Source organism: Primulina tabacum, chromosome 4 (genome assembly GCF_025594145.1).
Source record: "Primulina tabacum isolate GXHZ01 chromosome 4, ASM2559414v2, whole genome shotgun sequence".
NCBI lineage: Eukaryota > Viridiplantae > Streptophyta > Magnoliopsida > Lamiales > Gesneriaceae > Primulina > Primulina tabacum.
In genome coordinates, this window is record NC_134553.1 from 33,612,083 (window position 1) to 33,634,397 (window position 22,315).

The following is a 22,315-nucleotide window of genomic DNA, read 5'->3' on the forward strand; positions in this document are numbered from 1 at the left end:
TTGACCAGTTGCAGGGAGCTTCGATTTTCTCTAAGATTGATCTGCGTTAAGGTTATCACCAGTTGAGGGTGAGAGACGCTGATGTTTCGAAGACAGCTTTCTGGACTCGTTATGGTCACTACGAGTTCCTTGTGATGCCGTTCGTTTTGACGAATGCGTCAGCGATCTTCATGGATCTCATGAATCGCGTATTTCAGCCGTACCTCAACCAGTTTGTGATAGTGTTCATAGATGACATTCTCGTCTACTCGAAGAATCGGGAGGATCACAGCAGGCATCTGACCACAGTGTTGCAGACATTGCAGAAGCACAAATTATTCGCAAAGTTCAGTAAATGTGAATTCTGGTTAGAGAAGGTGGTGTTCTTAGGCCACATTGTTTCCAGCAGTGGCATTGAGGTAGACCCAGCGAAAGTTGCAGCAGTCAGAGATTGGGTTGTGCCGCAGAATGCATCAGAGATCCGCAGTTTTCTTGGCTTGGCAGGATATTATCGGAAGTTCATTAAGGGATTCTCCTCGATTGTAGTTCCACTGACAGCACTAACAAAGAAGAATGTGAAATTTGTTTGGAGCGAGGAGTGTCAGAAGAGCTTCGATACTTTGAAGCAAGCTCTTATCTCAGCACCACTTTTGGCCATGCCGTCAGGGCCCGGTGAGTTTGTTCTGTATACCGATGTTTCGAAGCTCGGTCTTGGCGCAGTATTGATGCAGCATGGGAGAGTGATAGCTTATGCTTATAGACAGTTGAAAACTCATGAGAAGAACTACCCTACCCATGATTTAGAGTTGGCCGCCGTAGTTTTTGCCTTGAAGATTTGGAGGCACTATTTGTATGGAGAGAAGTGCCAGATCTTTACCGACCACAAGAGCCTCAAGTATTTCTTTACGCAGAAGGAGTTGAATATGCGTCTGAGGCGTTGGTTGGAGCTTGTGAAGGACTATGATTGTGACATTAGCTACCACCCGGGTAAAGCTAATGTAGTTGCGGATGCATTGAGCAGGAAAGTCGCAGTGATAGCTCATTTGACGATTCAGAGACCTCTTCAGCTTGAGATGCAGAGGTTTGATCTAGAGTCATATTCTCTAGGGAGAGTTCCCCGTCTATCTACCTTGACCATTCAGTCTTCCCTTCTGGACCGTATTCGCAGTGGTCAGTCAGCAGATGAGCAATTAGCAAAGTGGAAGCAGAGAGATGAGGCCAAGGGCAGTGTCTTGTATTCAGTCAGCGACGGTATAGTGAGATACCAAGACAGGATATGGGTTCCTAGCAGTGATTCTATCCGAGCAGACATCTTTTCAGAGGCCCACATGTCACCGTACTCTATTCATCCAGGGAGTACAAAGATGTACAAAGATCTGCAGCTATTGTATTGGTGGCCTGGTATGAAGAAGGACATCAGACGGTTTGTATCCGAGTGTTTGACTTGTCAGTTAGTGAAGGCCGAGCATCAGAGACCAGCAGGTTTGCTCAAGCCTCTTCCTATTCCCAAGTGGAAGTGGGAGAATGTTACCATGGACTTTGTGACCAGGTTGCCGAAGTCAGTCAGAGGATCAAATGCTATTTGGGTGATTGTAGATCGTCTTACTAAATCAGCGCACTTCTTGCCTATTAAGACGACTTTCACCATGGTTCAGTATGGAGATTTGTACATCCGGGAGATAGTCCGACTCCATGGTATTCCAGTTTCTATCGTATCTAACAGAGATCCCAGGTTTACTTCCTTGTTTTGGAAGAGTTTGCATTCGACTATGGGGACGAAGTTGCTGTTTAGCACAGCTTTCCATCCGCAGACAGATGGGCAGTCAGAGCGAGTTATTCAGATCTTGGAGGATCTTCTCCGTGCTTGTGTGATGGATTTCTCTTGGAGTTGAGAGTCAAACTTGCCATTAGTAGAGTTCACCTACAACAACAGCTTCCAGTCTTCTATTGGTATGGCTCCGTATGAAGCACTATATGGCCGTAAGTGTAGATCTCCTGTTCATTGGGACGAAGTAGGAGAGAGAGCAGAGTTGGGTCCAGAGATTATTCAGCAGGCTGCCGATGTAGTAGTCAAGATCCGTGATCGGATGAGGACTGCTCAGAGTCGACAGAAGAGTTATGCAGATCAGAGGAGGAGAGACCTAGAGTTTGCTGTCGGCGACCTTATCTTTGTGGAGGTGGCACCAATGAAGGGTGTCATGAGATTTCGGAAGAAAGGGAAGCTCAGTCCGAGATTCATTGGACCATTTGAGATCCTCGACAGAGTTGGGACGCTAGCTTATCGTGTGGCTCTTCCGCCGAATCTGGCCGGAGTACACAATGTGTTCCACGTCTCTATGCTGAGGAATTATATGGCAAATCCTTCTCATGTCTTGAACTTTGAGCCGTTGCAGCTTACTCCGAACCTATCTTATGAGGAGAGACCTGTGCAGATCTTAGACCGGCAGGAGAAGAAGCTTCGGAACAAGCTGGCGAAGCGAGTGAAAGTCAAATGGCTCAAACATTCAGAGGAGGAAGCTACATGGGAGTCTGAGCCGGAAATGAGAAGTCGTTACCCCGAGTTATTCGGTAAGTTTTAATTTCGAGGACGAAATTTCTTTTAAGGTGGGAGAGTTGTAGAACCCGTAAATCAGACTACGTATAAGCCATGCATAATTCTAGTATTTTAAAATGATTTTATTGCATGAGTATTTAAATGCTTTTCTTTAAAGTTAATTATTTTATGCAGTCGTTTAAATTTTTATCTTTTCAGAAATTCAGTGAGGTCGGACTGGAGTTGGAGTTTCGAGATAAAATTTAAGATTCAGAAAACATTTCTAGAATTTATTTTAGCTAGCAAGTAAGTTAATTTAAGTTAAAGGAGGTTTAGGGATTTATTTAAGCAACTTGAGGTGAGTAGAAAATAAATTCATTTAAGTTCCATAATTAAGGGGTTAGTTCACTAAATTATTTAAATTATAGGTAAGGCATTAAAAGGATTAAAATTTACTAATTGAACAATATATCCCCTTCCACTTATTTGATAATTTCGGCCACACCCCCCCCCCCCCCCCCCCCCCCCCCCAAGTGAGATATCATCTCTTTGCCAACTCACCTTTGACTCATTCTTTGATATTCTAGCATGATAACCTTTTTAGTTATTAACAACCCTTAATTAATTAATTAATGAGCAACATCCTAGCCTTGTAAACATGTGTGATTCGGTCATAGCCTCCATCAAATCACCCCAACAAATATTTGTTATCAAAAAAAATTCAAATTTCAAAATAGGAGACTTGGTCTTGCATTTTCCCATTAAATTTGCAACCATTCCCTCACTCACCTAACCAATATTTTCCCCTCCCTATCACCGAAATCTGAGAGCATTTTCAGAGCCTTAAAACCGTGGGTTTCATAGCTTAAAACAAGAGGGAATCGAGTAAGAAACAAGGAAGCAAGATCACTCCACCTCCTCTGTAAGGACCGTGTATCGTATTATCGTAAATCTTATATGATTATCGATAATTCATGAATTTGATATGTGATTATACATTTGATGTATATTATGACAATGAAATTGAGAAATGAATATTCAATATGACTTGACGTTGTAAGAGCTCGAGTAAAGAAGCCGGATGCCAATTTAGTACAAAAATCAAATAATTGTACAGAATGTGCGGCGCCCGGGCGGTAGAAAATGACCGCCCGAGCGCCAGGGTTGAAATTTGTGTATAGTTGGGCAGAACACTCCGCGCCCGAGCGGTAATGTTTGACCGCCCGAGCGCGGCATAAAGATTTCTCGGGGACAGAATGTCTCGCGCTCGAGCGCGAGAATTCTACCGCCCGAGCGCGAGATCGGTGGGGATAAGAATGAGATTTTTGCTTCATTCTTTCTTCATTCCTCGGCTGAGACTTCGAGAAAGAGAATGAAAAACTAAATTCTTTCGTCCAAATCGACTTCGAAACGCTGCCTAAACGCGAAACAAATTATATATTTGTGATCGTCGCGTCGAGGGCTTCTGACTGAGGTAATTTTCTTCTAGTTCCAGCAGCTCTAAATATCAAAGTGCTGGAATAGCATGTATTTGAAGTTGAATTTCCTGTATGTAGTAGAATAACCGACAAGGAACTCATATTCGATGTCGGAATTGAATTATGATATGAATTTGATTTGATATGAATTTTTGAAGTTTCAAATGATATTTGGAACTCATATTAATGCTTTTGGAGTATGTTATTGATGTAGATAAAGTGTAATATCAATATCTTCAGGCTACATCAACTGGAAACGAAGAATTGAGATATGTTGCGACCGGGTAACATACGGCAGGTATCTGTATTATATGATATATGTCGGATTGATTCGATTGATTGGAATGAGATTATGTGTCTATATGCCTTATTTGTTGATTGATGTGGCATACATGACATTGAGATTGAGATATCGATGTATAAAATAAATGTTTTGTTAACACACATCATTTTATGCATACATCGATACATGACATGCACATTGAGCTATGATCCTTGGATACCCTGATATGATTTGATTGGATTCCGGGGTTTGTGAACACAATCGCTATGCCTGTATTATATGACCCGTAAAGCATAGACAATTGTGGCCCCATATGATTGGATATGAGATTTGGGATTTGATGGCGCTTTGCTGACGCTATCATACGAGTATCCCATATTGGCCGGTGTGCCAGCTCGAGCATTGATTTGATAGCGATTCGATTGATTCTAACATGTGCTCAGTGGATGGGCATTTGACCTGATATCTCCACGACATACATGCATTGCATACCATATATCATTGTTTAGATATCTATGGTATATATGATTGGTTGTTCCATACGGAGGTTTGCTCACCCTAAGGAAGGCTGTTGTTGTCTTTGTGTGTGGACAATGGCAGGTACTCGAGGATATCAGGAGACCGGAGAGGGTAATTCTGAAGGGAGCCACAGCTTGGGCTGAGGTTTTATGCTTATGTCTTGTTCCCAGTATATATGTATATGTATTTATATACCGGGGCATGTCCCGAGGATATGAGTTGTTTGTATATGATTGGTTATGATTTCGTGTGGGCATGTTTATGACGTGAGATTAAATACTATTTTTAGTATTCAAATAAAATGATTTTGGCTCATTGTAAAGAAAATTTAAACTCGTTTTCCGCTGTAATTAGTTAACCCTAATCAGATTGCATTGTAATAACGATTAGGAGCCAAGGGCCCCACATCCTCCGCGCCGAATCGTCTTATTCTTTCGTTTTTCTTTCAAACGAAACCAGGCATGCATATGTTCTTCCTTGACTCTTCAATCAAGTCCTATTATCATTTATTTTCATTACATGATCATCATTTCCATGGCAAAAACCGAAACACACCAAGAATTTTTAGAAAAATAAACATGCAGATTTCGGCCCCTCCATTTCAAGCTTCACGGTTTCATTTGTTTTGATGGTTTCAGGTATTGGTTCGATTCCAGGCTCCCAAGGAAACATCTAGACATGTAATAGGATGCATTAGGACCATGTTGGTTCATTAATGTCACCCCATGAAAGCTGGAAGTCGAGAAAATGACAACAGCTCCCCATTTGTGTCAATTTGAGTTTCGAAAATTCAGTTTGCTGTCAAAGGGAAAAGTTTCTAATCATTGCTGCCCAAAAGGCCTATAGCCATGGTTAGAACACTTCCCTAGCATGTCTAAGACGTGACTAAGTTGCCCTTTTGGAGGCTTGGTTCATGGAGAATCGGTTTTTAAATAAAACGCAAGAACAGCCCCTTTCCCCATTTCGGCTTCTTATTTTTACAGCAAGTATGGTTCGACTTTTGTGGAATGGTGTGGATCTTGGTTGGCCTATGGCCCTTAGCCACGGTTCATACCATACCCCTAGATGTCTAGATAGTGCCATGGTCAATCAAATGGCCATTGGAACGACACAAGAAAGCAAACGAAGCACAACACCACACGCGCATGCAAAGGTGCTCACGGGTGAACTTTCGGATTGTTCGTAAGAGCCTCTGGTTGGTGGTTCAAATCATTCCTTGGAATGTTCGTAAGAGCCTCTGGTCGGTGGTTCAAGCCCCAATGGCCGGTAGTCTCGAAAACGACGTAAGGAAACGCAAGCATGCTTCTGTATTTTGTGGACAGCAAGTGATGCGATGGTTCAGTGGCTCGTTCGAGTTCTTGGTTTGCTTTTATCCTATGGCCTTGGACTGGACAGTGCATCATTAAGTTAGGAAGGTCATGTTTTTGGTCGTTCGTGATTCGGATCATTTTTGAGGTCGTACGAGGATTTACGGTGCGATGTGCCAAATTGACTCTCGAAAGAGCGTTTCATGTTTTGGCCTCCATTCACCTAGATTTTTGACCCTCACCACTTTAGGAGCATTATTTCATCATTTAAGGTGTATTTTAATCATGACTACTTGATGGTTCGGTGTTGGTTTGGGTTGGCACGGAGTCATGATTAAATACGAAGTCGTAGGCGCAATTGTCTCAGTTTTTGGATTTAATTTCATAGTTTGGTCAAGTAAAAGCTATTGCATATTTTTCATGGCATATGTAGGTTGCACCGAGCCTGAGAGCGATCCAATCCATTCAGTAAAATTATTGCAGGATATTTAATTATGTTAATTAATTATATTACGTGCAAACATATTCATTTTGAGATTTATGCGATATTGTTTGTGGTCACTTTACTATCATTATTAAATCCGGTCGCCAGTTACTGGTCAGTTCAGTTGTTTCACCCAGTATACTGTGGCAGTAGTCTGATCAGACGTACATTATTAAACCCGGTCGCCAGTTACCGGTCAGCTCAGTTCAGTTCAGTTCAGAGACCACTTGCGTAGACCATAATCTCACCAGAAAATTATTACAAGTTATTTCATGACAGGACTCCAAGGAGCAACCATTTTCATTTATGATTTCTCAGTTCAGTGACGCACGTATTATAATTAATCATGACACGACATTTTTACGATATGCCTCATGACATGATATTTTCACTTGCATGCAATGTTACCATTTATTTACTTGTTATTTACGATATATGCATGTTGAGCCTTTAGACTCACTAGACTTGATTGTTGTAGGTGCTGATGATGTCGGGATCGAGGGCGGGGACCAGTGAGTCAGCTCGAGTCGACAGTAATAGGAACCGAGGACCTCAGTTCAACATTTATTATTATTTGATTGCTCAAACATTTTGTTTGTCGTTGGATAAACTTTTACTGTTATTCAAAAATGTTAATTTCTTCCGCTGCAATTTTGATCAACAAACTTTATTTATCAGTTCATTTATGAATGAGGCAATTTTAAAAAAAAATTAAATTTTTCCGCAAATTTTCAAACACGGAGTTTTAGGCCTCTACAAATGTACTCACATATACCATATTAAGATCTTCAAGATCCCTCAAGTGTAAATATTCTAAGGGTTCTTGCACATCATGATGGCCATCTTAAATTTTAGATAGTGTCATTAACAATTCATCTAATTGAAGTTCATTTTCTTCTTATTCCTTTTCTTGGACAACCTTAGTTCCATGCTTGTCTCACACTTTATTCTCTTTTAATATTTCTACAACCTGGTGCATCTATATCTTCCACATAGAGAATACAACTACCTTTTCTTCTTTTTTACCAAACTCAGTTATCATAAATATCCTCAATCATAGGCTGAATCATCAGAGTGTATGGCACGATCACAATTGTCTTGAGGATCCTTTCCAGTACTTGACTTGTGGTAGGTGTCTGCATGTAAACTGGACTCCATTTCCTACCCTTGCTACAGACTCTGATGGGCCAAAACTCCCCATTGCAGTAACTGGCCTCCACTACAATGGCATTAGCTTAGAACATCTATAACATCAGTAGGGAAAACTCCAATGGTCTTTGTGGTTTATCCTGTAAATGTAGTGATAAAGACCTCTGTGGGAATAAATCATCTTCACTTTTGCCTAAGCATACCAACATCCTAAGAGGCAAGATATTTATTGCAGAACCATTGTAATAGCCGATCGTTCATGTTTTTATTATGAATTACGGTATTTCTATTGTGATAGTTTATGGTTTTACATTATGATATGAATGGTAATGAATGTCATAGAATGAATAGATAATGGATGGGTAGAATAGAAGGTTGAATTTGAGTTTAATAGGTAATGGAAGTGCTGAAACGTTATGAAATTGTGGCAGTAGTTGTGGTTTTTAGCATAATATTTTGTGTATTGATCCAATTGATGTGAGGCCACTTTCATTATAAATATAAGATATAAGGCTATAACTTTCGTGTTTTGAGTTTTGTTCAAATCATTGTGGAAGATAAGCCAAAAGCGCCTCGAAGTGTGTCGTGCGTATCGTCGTTCCTATAATGACACATGTTGGGAGAATGAGCATAACTATTTACTCATACGTTCAAATGGCATGAGGCCAATTGGAGATGAAAGCCAAGACAAAGCTATAACTTTCATGTTTACCACTTTTTCTAATTATGAAGGAAAGAGGCATTTCTGTAGCAATCTTTGGAGAAGTTGTGCACAGAGCGCACGCTGGGACAGAAGGTGCCGCACTAGGGCCGTAATGTTTGACCACCCCAGCGCGCCTGGATCTGTATTTTTGAGTTTTGGACAGTGAGTTCCGCGCTAGGGCGGTAAAACTTGACCGCCCCAGCTCCCTGTACAGTAGAAAAGCGTGTTTGGGTGATTTAAGGCATAAAATCGAATGAGACTCTCATTTTCCTCATTTCCCTTCTCTTCTTTTCACTTATCACAATTTGGAAGCTAGGGTTCCTCATTTCTCCTTCAATCCAATTTCTTCAAGACATTAATCTTTGATTGAAGCCTTAATCTTTGCTTGGATATTAGAAGTTCTTCTCCTCAAGAATCTAGGATCAAGGTAAGAAAGCTTATTTTCTTTGGGTTAGTGATTGATGGAAAGATATTGGGTTGTTTGGTTTGAATGTTGAGGTAAGGTTGTTAATATAATGATTGATGGTATTATTATTATCATTGTGTTGTAGGAATCCCTCAAAATCTAAATCAAATTCTAGACTATGAAAACTTTGAAGGTTCTTCTATGGAATTCTCGATTCTCAATTGTATTCTCCATTCTGAATTGAGGTTGAAGAAATATATACATGTCTCCTTGCATGGCAAGACAAGTGGCACAAGTTCATACATTACTGCTCGCGCATATGTTGGCCCTATCTTCGCGCATATGCGCGAGACCTACTGTCTCGGCACATAACCAATTCTTCTGCTCGCGCATATGCGCGTCCCGTCTTCGCGCATATGCGCGAGACTGATTAAAACTTAAAATTAATAATTTATTATATGTTAAAACCTGTATTTTAAAATTTAAGTTTCATTAAAATTATAAAATTATGTTATTTTAGTATTGTTTGTTTATATTTAATTGTCTTACTTAATATGTTTTATTTTCAGGTTTTCTATGTGTTGGTAAAATAATGATAACTCAAGCTAGAAAATTCAAATGGAGGTGACTCAAACATGTTTGGAATCCTTGAGAAATTATCTACAACTTTGCAAAAGACATATTTGCCTAAAATGTTCATTAAGATGATCAAATTTTGCAAATATCAAAAGGAGACAAATTTACTTTTACTATGACCAACATATAGTAAAGAAATCATAACTATTTTAATATTTAACCAAATGAGGTGAACCAAGTGGCCAAATTTATCTAGAGACAATTCCCCACATGTTTGCCGTTTTGAGCAGAGTCAAATTCGATGATTAAAGTTGTGGAACAAAGCATTTAAAGAAGGGACATGGAATTGAACTTGGAGGAGACAAAGAATACTATTGCAACTACATGGCATTAATAAAATTTTTGACCCTTTCTCTCATTTGGCCTATAAATAGAGGCCTTGTGCTAGCTTGAGAATAATTCTATCTCTTTGTAAAATATAGTGTGAGTGTGTATCAAAGTTCTAAGTTCCAATATATTTTCTTTCATGTTCTCAACTATGAATGATATTTTAGTGTTGATCAAAAGTAAGCATATGGCAAGCTAAATCTATTATGTAAAGGTGAAGAGGATGCATTCTTGGTGAAGTAAGATTGTTTATATTTTGTATATTCTTTCTTTATTTCTTTTCATTTAGCTAACTTATTTTTATTGTAGGTATAAAAATGAATTATTTGTTGTTATCAATTTACATCAAATGCTTGATACCATTAAAATGGTTATCTTGATTTGTTGTTTAATTTTGATACAATAAATATTTCATCACTATTATTATATATATATATATTATATATATATATATTTATATAATAATATCATAATATTTCATTTAGACGATAGCGTGGCTCTGCCGGTTGTTCTAAATGAAATATTATGATTTAATACTAACATCTAACAATCTAACATTTACTTTATCGCAACTAACTTTTAGTTTTCGCATCTAACTTTTACTTTCTCGCAACTAACTTTTACTTTTCCGCAACTAACATTTACTTTATCGCAACTAGCTTTTACTTTACCGCAACTAACTTATTAAATCAATATATTTCATTTAGGCAATAGCGTGGCTCTGCCAGTTGTTCTAAATGAAATTAATGATTTAATTTAACATTTACTTTATGCAATTATTTATTTATATAGTTATAATTATAATCATAGGTACCATATATAAAATATCGGTTAATTCGGTATTTTCTATAGTGGGAACTATATTATATTATGTGTGTGTTTAATTTTCTTGGAACCATTATTTATGGTGGTTTCTTTTGTTTTACTTTTAGTTAAACAATATTACATAAACCAAGAATAAATCCTCAAGCCTTGACAAAATTTATAATTTGTAAACTTCATTCTTGCATTTGGTAATCTATAAATTAATAAATTTAAACTCAAAATAACCTCTCTGAGAATCGATCTCGTACTTACGAAATAGATTACTTGCAGACAACCTACACTTGGGTGAATTATTATTTAAGTAGTGGCAAGTTTTTGGCGCCGTTGCCGGGGAGGTATAAATTAAGTTTATATTTGTTAATTATGTTTTATTTATAAGTATTGTGTTATTTTTTTTGTATGAATATTTGGAGTCGGAAAAAAAGTGGTAGACTTATTCGAGTATCTGAAAGTAATTTAAACATGGATGATAATTCAAATAATCAAGATAATGATAATAATAATAATAATAATAATCAAGAACATGATCAATTAAGAACACAGGCACCATATGAACCCTATTAGAACTAGTGCCCCATCTTGTTTAGTTTTTCCTGCTGATGCATCTAATTTCAACTTCAAACCTCAAATTATTCAACTTTTACCAAATTTTCATGGCTTAGATTCTGAAAATCCATATTTGCATCTAAGAGAATTTGAGGAAGTTTGTAACACTTATAATGATCAAAATTGTAGCATGGATATAGTTCGATTAAAGCTTTTCCCTTTTTCTTTAAAAGATAAAGCTAAAACATGGCTACAAAATTTAAGATCAAGTTCAATAAGATCATGGGAAGAAATGCAACAAAAATTTTTTAAAAAGTTTTTCCCTTCCCATAGAACAAACTCTTTTAAAAGATAAATTACAACTTTTTTCTCAAAAACAAGGAGAAACGTTTTATCAATGTTAGGATAGATATAAAAAAATTACTTAATACATGCCCACATCATGGTTTTGAAACATGGAGAATAGTTTCTCACTTTTATGAATGTCTAATACCTAAAGATAGGCAAATGATAGAATTCATGTGTAATGGAACTTTTGAAGATAAAAACCCAAATGAAGCTATGGAATATTTGGATTCATTAGCAGAAAATGCTCAAAATTAGGATAATATAGGCACAATAGAACCACCAACAACTAAAAACAATAATTCAACAAATGGGGGTGGTATCTATAATCTTAAAGATGATATAGATATTCAAGCTAAACTTGCATCTTTAGCAAGAAAAATTGAGTCATTAGAAATGAAAAAGAGTGGTTAATTAAAAGGTATTCAAGAAATTGTTTGTCATATATGTGATACACATGATCATGCTACAAAAGATTGTCCAACATTACCTTCATTTAAAGAATGCCTCCATGAACAAGCAAATTATGTTAACAATTATAAAAAACCAATACTAGATCCTTTTTCACCATTATATAATCCTGGATGGAAAAATCATCCTAATTTTAGTTGGAGGAATGATAATAATGTACAATCGTCGCAACAATATTTTCAAAATAACCAAAATCATCAAGGTTATATTCCTTATGTTACACCTCCAAGAAAAAACTTTGAAGATGTAATTCATGCATTTATCCAAAAGCAAGAGTCTATCAATATTTAAAACAGTCAATCTATGAGTGATTTGAAAGAAACTCTTGCAAAATTTGCATCTGCACTTAATATTCATGAAAAAGGAAAATTTCCATCTCAACCTCAACCTAATCCTAAAAATCAAAATCAAGAATTAAAAAATGAAAAAATTGATCAAATAAAATCTGTTATTACCCTTAGAAGTGGTAAAATAGTTAATGATCCATATAGTAATGAAAACAAGGATCATTAAAAATCAAAGAGTAAGGATGATAATCCTGATACTTTTGAGAATGATGATACCTTAAATTTTAAGAATAATATGGTGAATGATAAATCATCTGAAATAGTAAATAAGTCAAATAAACCTCCACCATTTCCTCATGCATTAACAAATCATAAAAAACAAAAAAGTGATTATGATATTTATGAAGTTTTTAAACAAGTGAAGATAAATATTCCATTATTAGATGCTATTAAACAAGTACCTTCTTATGCAAAATTTTTAAAAGACTTATGTACTGTAAAGAGAAAATTGCATGCGAAGAAAAAAGCATTCTTGGCTGAACAAGTAAGTTCTATTCTTCAAAATAATTCTAGTTTAAAATATAAAGATCCTGGTTGTCCAACAATTTCATGTATTATTGGAGAAAATAAAATTAAAAAAGCTTTATTGGATTTGGGAGCAAGTGTGAATTTACTTCCTTATTCAGTTTATGAAAAACTTAATTTAGGAAAATTAAAACCCACTTCTGTTACTCTCTTACTGGCGGATAGGTCAATCAAAATACCTAGAGGTATTGTAGAAGATGTGTTGGTTCAAGTTGATAAATTCATATATCCTGTAGATTTTATTGTTTTGGATACACAACCAATAGAATTACATAATGAAATTCCAGTAATATTGGGACGACCATTTCTAGCAACTTCAAATACTTTAATTAATTGTCGAAATGGAATAATGAAATTATCTTTTGGAAATATGACTCTAGAACTTAATGTGTTCAATTTATGTAAACAACCAAGTATTAATGAAAATGAATATGATAATGAAATTGAAACAATTGTAGAAGAAAAAATATAAGAAGAAAACTTAAATCAACAATCTGAAGTTTTTTCAATAGAAAGTTTTGAGTCTAAAAATAATTTTAAAGAAGATGATAATACAAAACTTGAATTAAAAGTTTTACCATTAGAATTGAAATATGTATTTCTTGGTGAAAATAAAACATTTTCTGTTGTAATTTCTTCCACTCTTTTGCCAAATCAAGAAGAAGATTTGATTAAATTACTTAAAAAATATAATAATGCAATTGGATGGACTTTGAAAGATATAAAAGGTATGAATCCTTTAATTTGTACACATAAAATTCACTTGGAAGAAAATGCTAAAACATATCAACAACCACAAAGAAGGTTAAATCCACATATGAAGGAAGTTGTTAAGAATGAAGTATTAAAACTATTAGACGCTGGAATTATATATCCAATTTCAGATAGTAAATAGGTAAGTCCAACACAAGTAGTACCTAAAAAGTCCGGCATCACTGTTATAAAAAATGAAAAGGGAGAGTTATTACAAGCTAGGATTCCATCTAGTTGGCCTATGTGTATTGATTATAGAAAATTAAAGGATGCAACTAGAAAAGATCATTTCCCACTACCATTTTTAGATCAAATTCTAGAAAAAGTAGCAGGAAATTCTTATTACTGTTTTCTTGATGGGTATTCGGGGTATTATCAAATACCTATATCATTAGAAAATCAAGAAAAAACTATTTTTACTTGTCCTTTCGGAACTTTTGCATTTAAAAGAATGCCATTTGGTTTATGTAATGCTCCGTCTACTTTTCAAATATGCATGTTAAGTATCTTCAGTGATATGATTGAAGAATATGTAGAAGTTTTTATGGATGATATAACTGTTTTTGGAAACTCATTTGAAAATTGTCTTAAAAATCTAGAAAAAGTATTAAAAAGATGTGAAGAAAAAAATCTTGTTTTAAATTGTGAAAAATGTCATTATATGGTTAAATCTGGGATTGTTTTTGGACATGTGATATCTGAAAAAGGAATTGAAGTTGATAAAGCCAAAGTTTATGTTATTGCTAATTTAAAATCATCAAAAACGGTCAAAGAAGTTCGATCATTCTTGGGTCATGCAGGATTTTATAGAAGGTTTATAAAAAATTTCAGCATAATATCTAAACCAATTTCAAATCTTTTAACAAAAGATACACAATTTGAATGGACTCAGAAATGTGAAAATGCTTTTAAAAAAATTATTAATCTTTTAGTTACATCACCTATTTTACAACCTCCAGATTGGTCTTTACCATTTGAATTAATGTGTGATGCAAGTGATTATGCTATAGGAGCTGTGTTAGGACAAAGAAAAAGAAGGAAAACCTTATGCAATCTATTATGCTAGTAGAACCTTAAATAGTGCCCAAGTAAATTATTCAACTACTGAAAAAGAATTACTTTCAGTAGTATTTGCATTAGATAAGTTTCGATCTTATTTAATTGGTTCTACTACTATTGTTTACACCGATCATTCTGCCATAAAATATTTATCAAATAAACAAGATGCTAAGCCAAGATTAATACGGTGGATTTTATTGTTACAAGAATTTGATATTATAATTAAAGATAAAAAAAGAAAAGAAAATGTTGTAACCGATCATTTATCTAGAATAATGACTGAATCATCTCATAATGAAATACCAATGAATGAAAATTTTCCAGATGATCAGTTGTTTTATGCTACTATTATGCCCTGGTTTGCTAACATTGTAAATTTTCTTGTGACAAATAAAATGCCTTCTCATTTGAATTCACAGGATAAGAATAAATTCTTGATAGAAGTTAAAAAATTTTATTGGGATGATCCTCACTTATTTAAGTATTGTCCTGACTAAATTTTTCGACGATGCATACCCGATAATGAAGTAAGTAATGTTATTAAATTGTGTCATTCTGAAGCATGTGGAGGTCATTTTTCATCCAATAAAACAGCTACAAAAATCTTACAATGTGGATTTTATTGGCCGTCTTTATTCAAAGATACGCATTTATTTTGCAAATCTTGTGAAAACTGTCAGAAGATGGGATCAATTTCAAAACGAAACATGATGCCTTTAAATCCAATCATAATTATTGAAATATTTGATAGTTGAGGGATAGATTTTATGGGTCCATTTTCATTATCTTTTGGATATACGTACATTTTAGTCGTTGTTGATTATGTTTCAAAATGGATTGAAGCAATTGCATGTAGAACTAATGATCATAAAGTTGCTATAAAATTTTTAAAAGAAAATATTTTTAGCCGATTTGGAATACCTAGAGCAATAATTAGTGATGGGGAAAGTCATTTTATAAATAAATCATTTTCTTCTTTGTTAAGAAAATATGACATTACACATAAAGTTTCTACCCCATATCATCCTCAAAGTAATGGTCAAGTTGAATTTGCAAATAGAGAAATAAAACAAATTTTAGAAAAAACAGTTAATCCAAATCGAAAAGATTGGTCTTTAAGATTAACTGATGCATTATGGGCATATAGAACTGCATTTAAAACATCATTAGAGATGTCACCATATAGGTTAGTTTTTGGTAAGCATTGTCATTTACCGGTTGAACGTGAACATAAAGCTTATTGGGCAATTAAAGCATTTAATATTAATTTAGATGATGCATCTAAATTAAGAAAATTGCAAATAAATGAACTTGAAGATTAAAAAATGATGCATATGAAAATTCAAAGATTTATAAAGATAAAACTAAAGCCTTTCATGATAAAAATATTATGAGAATGTCATTTGAAATTGGACAAAAAATTTTGCTTTATAATTCTCGTTTGCATTTATTTTCAGGTAAACTAAGATCGAGGTGGTCAGGACCATTTACAGTCAAATTTGTTTATCCTCATGGTTCTGTTGATATTGAAAATCCTAAAAATAATGACGTGTTTAAAGTAAATGGGCAAAGACTTAAGCCTTTTATAGAAAATGAAATTCTTAATAATCAGTTTATGCCTTTATATGATCCACAATAGTTGTTTGATATTTTCATTTTGTTTTGCAGATTCTAGTTCATTTCCCGGTTAAGTGGCGGATAACGGTACTCCGTGACTGTTTAAGTCGGTTTCTTCAGTTTTCCCAAAATAATTGAAATATATATAATAATAATAATATGGATGCGTGTATTATGAATCTTCGTAAATATTTTACTTGTTTATCTGATAATGCATTGAAAAAAATTTATAAAGCTAGATGTGAGCAGCTAAGGTTGATGATGTCATATGGCATACCGAATGATGTCCGTTTGATAATTGAAGCAAAAGTCCGATTGGTTGGGGAAGCAAGTGAATTAATAATAAGACATATGCCAGGATTTGGTAAAAGCACATATGCCAAAAAGCGAAGAGCTAAACGTATAGGTGGATGTCATAAATGTGCAAGGTGGACTTGTAAGGGAAAATGCAAAAATGTTAGAATGACATCAATGAATAGAGAAGATAAAATTTTATTCATTAAGATTGGTCTGAGTAAAGAGCCTTTGGATAATTTTCTAGAGGTTCTTGATACGCATTCTAGTGGGTACGTGCAAAATGAACTTCTTAAACTATATTGGCAATTTCAACAGGAGGAATATCAATATGGACGGTGGAATCAGCCTTACAAAGATCCTATTGTAGTAACGCATATCTATTTAGATAAGTAAATATATATACACAATTTCGTATTGGGAATCTGACGTTAAAAGACTATGTTTGCCAATTTATAAGAAAATTGGATGGGAAGCATATCCTCGACTCATAGAAGGCGTTGAAGCCGTTACTGAACGTAAAATCAGAGGAAGATGTGAGCCACAATCACAACTACGGTGTATATATTTGTTTTAATTTTTTCATTTTTATTTTCTTTTAATAATAATAATTTCCTGTTCAAATATTGACTTTTGGCATGTTATGCTTATAAATTTATATGCTGTGATCTAACAATTACAAAAAAACATATTTCTCAACATGTCAACGTCCACGGTAAGTAAAATAAAAAATATTTGTGTATTTTGTGGATCTAGTGCAGGAAAAGATTCAATTTATGAAGAAGTAGCAGAAAATCTTGGAATAACACTTGCTAAAAAAAAGATTCATTTGGTATATGGTGGTGGTGAAGTTGGCCTCACGGGAAAAGTTGCAAAAGCTGGGAATGCAGGTGGAAGTGAAGTTTTAGGCATTATTCCGATTACCTTAGCCAATCTTACAGGACCAACAATAGGAGAAGAAATGAAAGTGGACAACATGTATGAATGAATTACTCAAATGATTGAACATTCAGATGCTTTCATTGCTTTGCCAGGAGGTTTCGGTACTTTGGAAGAAATATTTCATACTGTTTGTTGGGCACAATTAAATATCCACAATAAGCCAATTGATTTGTTAAATGTTAACAATTATTATGATAAACTGTTATCGTTTCTTGATGATGTTGTGGAACAGGGATTTATTTTATTACCTTCGCGAAGGATGTTAGTTTATGCTACAAGGGAAGGTGAACTTATTGATTTACTGCAAGGATTTAGTCATGAACCAGATCCATCCATATCTCAACTTAATTGGCCAACATCCAAAAGTAAGAAAAGAAAATTCATGTGATGCTAAACTTGTGATTCAACGGTATGTTTTAATGTTTTTCTTTAAGGTATGAATAATTTCTTCTTCTTCTCCTCTTAGTTTTTTTATATAAAAATTAAAATATATACTTATATATAGTAATAATAATAATAATTTTTAGTTCAATGTCGAGTAAGGTGTCAGTAAAATGCACCTGAGACGCATTAGTTAATAATTATTGGAAAATCACAGTACACTAGATTTTAATATTCATTATATTCAAAATACAGACTAAAAGAAAAATTATTTTTTCATATGTACCAATTTATATATATTTTTTGATCAATTAATATAAAATATATAATAGATGTGTTCAAATGAGAAAACAATTAATAAACTTTTATTGATTATTAAAAAATGGTTAATTACAAGAATATAACTTCCCTAAAAAAAGTATTTATTGAAAAAAGAAAAAAAAAAGTAAATATATAACGGACTGCAAAATACTTTATTCATTGTAATTTTTTTAGATTTGATTGATGTACTATCAATGTGTTCTAAAAACATCAATATTGTGTTAAAAAAAAACAAAAACAAAAACAAAACAAAAACAAAAAACAAACAAACAAAAAGATTTATTTGTGCTAGATAAGTTTCAAAGGTAGTCGGATGTATCCGTTATATAAATGTTTATATATATACATATATATATATATTTATGGTAGTATGTTTGAATAAAAAATTTTATGTTATTGTAAAATTTTGCAGTCACTTTATTTAAAAAAAATGGGGATTTTATTCTTTGTAAATTTTCCTATATTGTTTTCAATATTAGTTTAAATAATTGTCTGCTTTAATACTTAGCCTTTTTCAATGAGAGTTAATATTCATTACAACTCCATGAGTGAAAACTAGCTATTCCTTAAACATTTTGACCTGAAAGAATATATGGAGTTGAGGCTTTTACAATAATATTCTTGATATTATACATGTTATGGTGGGTGGTGTGAATTATCTTTTTGACTATATTATTATAAAAAATTTAGAAATTTAAAAAAAAATTATATATATATTGTTACTTTATATATTATGTGAAAATAAGAATAATAATAAAAACACATTTAATTATAAATTATTATATTAAACAAAAATATATATATATATATATATATATAAATAAATCGGTATATGATTTTGTTTTTAATAAATATGTTTGTATTTGAATATATAAAAGGAATAAAGAATCTAGGTTGTGATTTTCGATAAAGTTTATTACTAAGGGACTAGTAATAAGATAATGTGGGAGTGTGATGAAACTTAAAATTAATAATTTATTATATGTTAAAACCTGTATTTTAAAATTAAATTTCATTAAAATTATAAAATTATGTTATTTTAGTATTGTTTGTTTATATTTAATTGTCTTACTAAATATGTTTTATTTTCAGGTTTTCTACGTGTTAGTAAAATAATGATAACTCAAGCTAGAAAATTCAAATGGAGGTGACTCAAACATGTTTGGAATCCTTGAGAAATTATCTACAACTTTGCAGAAGACATGATTGCCTAAAAAGTTCATTAATATGATCAAATTGTGCAAATATCAAAAGGAGGTCAAATTTACTTTTACTATGACCAGCATATAGTAAAAAAATCATAACTATTTCAATATTTAACCAAATGAGGTGAACCAAGTAGCCAAATTCATCTAGAGACAATTCTCCACATGTTTGCCGTTTTGAGCAGAGTCAAATTCGATGATTAAAGTTGTGGAACAAAACATTGAAAGAAGGGACATGGAATTGAACTTGGAGGAGACAAAGAATACTATTGCAACTACATGGCATAAATAAAAATTTTGACCCTTTCTCTCATTTGGCCTATAAATAGAGGCCTTGTGCTAGCTTGAGAATCATTCTATCTCTTTGTAAAATATAGTGTGAGTGTGTATCAAAGTTCTAAGTTTCAATATATTTTCTTTCATGTTCTCAACTATGAGTGATATTTTAGTGTTGATCAAAAGTAAGCTTATGGCAAGCTAAATCTATTATGTCAAGGTGAAGAGGATGCATTCTTGGTGAAGTAAGATTGTTTATATTTTGTATATTCTTTCTTTATTTCTTTTCATTTAGCTAACTTATTTTTATCGTAGGTATAAAAATGAATTATTTGTTGTTATCAATTTACATCAAATGCTTGAAACCATTAAAATGGTTATCTTGATTTGTTGTTTAATTTTGATACAATAAATATTTCATCACTTATTATTATATATATATATATATATATATTTATTTATTTATATAATAATATCATAATATTTTATTTAGACGATAGCGTGGCTCTGCCGGTTGTTCTATATGAAATATTATGATTTAATACTAACATCTAACAATCTAACATTTACTTTATCGCAACTAACTTTTATTTTTCGCATCTAACTTTTACTTTCTCGCAACTAACATTTACTTTATCGCAATTAACTTTTACTTTACCGCAACTAACTTATTAAATCAATATATTTCATTTAGGCAATAGCGTGGCTCTGCCGATTGTTCTAAATGAAATATAATGATTTAATTTAACATTTACTTTATGCAATTATTTATTTATATAGTTATAATTATAATCATAGGTACCATATATAAAATATCGGTTAATTCGGTATTTTCTATAGTGGGAACTATATTATATTATGTGTGTGTTTAATTTTCTTGGAACCATTATTTATGGTGGTTTCTTTTGTTTTACTTTTAGTTAAACAATATTACATAAACTAAGAATAAATCCTCAAGCCTTGACAAAATTTATAATTTGTAAACTTCATTCTTGCATTTGGTAATCTATAAATTAATAAATTTAAACTCAAAATAACCTCTCTGAGGATCGATCTCGTACTTATGAAATATATTACTTGCAGACAACCTACACTTGGGTGAATTATTATTTAAGTAGTAGCAGAGACCTACTGTCTTGACACTTCTGCATTTCACATGCTCGTGCATATGCGCGCCTCTTCTCGCGCATATAGGTCTTCTGCCTTGCTCGCGCATATGCGCGGCTCGTTTCGCGCATATGCGCGAGACCTTCTGTCCTCGCACAACACAATATCACATGCTATCTCAATTCTGGTGTTGGAGTGGTTATTCTATAATCACATCAATTTATCAATTAATAATCTCGAATTAAACGAATAAAATCTCGGGCATTACATAAAGTGGATGTGAATGATATTGAAATTGTTAGAGAGTATTCGGATGTCTTTGCCGATGATGTGCCGGGGTTACCACCCGATAGAGAAGTCGAATTGTCATTGATGTTGTACCTTGTACTGCTCCTATTTCTAAAGCCCCTTATCAAATGGCACCGACTGAAATGAAAGAATTAAAGAACCAATTGCAAGAACTGTTAGATAAGGGCTTTATTAGACCAAGTTCTTTACCATGGGGGCACCAGTGTTGTTTATGAAAAAGAAAGATGGGTCACTACGTTTGTGTATTGACTACCGAGAGATCAACAAAGTTACAATTAAGAACAGGTATCCTTTGCCACGAATTGATGATCTTTTTGATCAATTACAAGGGGCAACGGTATTTTCTAAGATTGATCTGCGATCAGGATATCACAAATTGAAAGTGAAAGAAGATGACATACCAAAGACTGCTTTTCGAACTAGGTATGGTCATTATGAATTTCTGGTAAAGTCTTTCGGGTTAACTAATGCACCGTCAGCTTTTATGGATCTTATGAATCGAGTCTTCAAGCCTTATTTGGACAGTTTCGTCATTGTATTTATTGATGATATTCTGGTTTATTCGAAGACTCGAGAACTTCATCAAGAACATTTGAGAACTGTGTTGCGACAATTGAGGGATAACCACTTATATGCCAAGTTAAAGAAGTGCGAGTTCTGGTTGGACCAAGTGACTTTCCCATGCCATATTGTTTCTAAAGATAGAATTACCGTGGATCCAACAAAGATAGAAGCAGTGAAGAAATGGCTTATTCCTACGACAGTTTCTGAGGTACGAAATTTTCTTGGTTTGGCAGGTTACTATTGTCGTTTTATAGCCGATTTCTCAAAGATAGCCCTACCATTGACCGCATTGACAAGAAAGACAGTTAAATTTAAATGGACAAATGAGTGTCAACAAAGTTTTCAGGAGTTGAAGGATAAATTAACATCGGCTCCAGTGTTGTCACTTCCTGAAAGAGTTGAAGACTTTGTACTATTCACTGATGCTTTTAAGAAAGGACTCAGTGCTGTATTGATGCAGTGTGGTAAAGTAATTGCTTATGCTTCCCGTCAGTTGAAGGATTATGAAAAGAATTACCCGACTCATGATCTTGAGTTTGCAGCTGTGGTATTCGATTTGAAGATCTGACGACATTATTTGTACGGAGTAAAGTGTGAGTTTTTCTCAGATCATAAAAGCCTTAA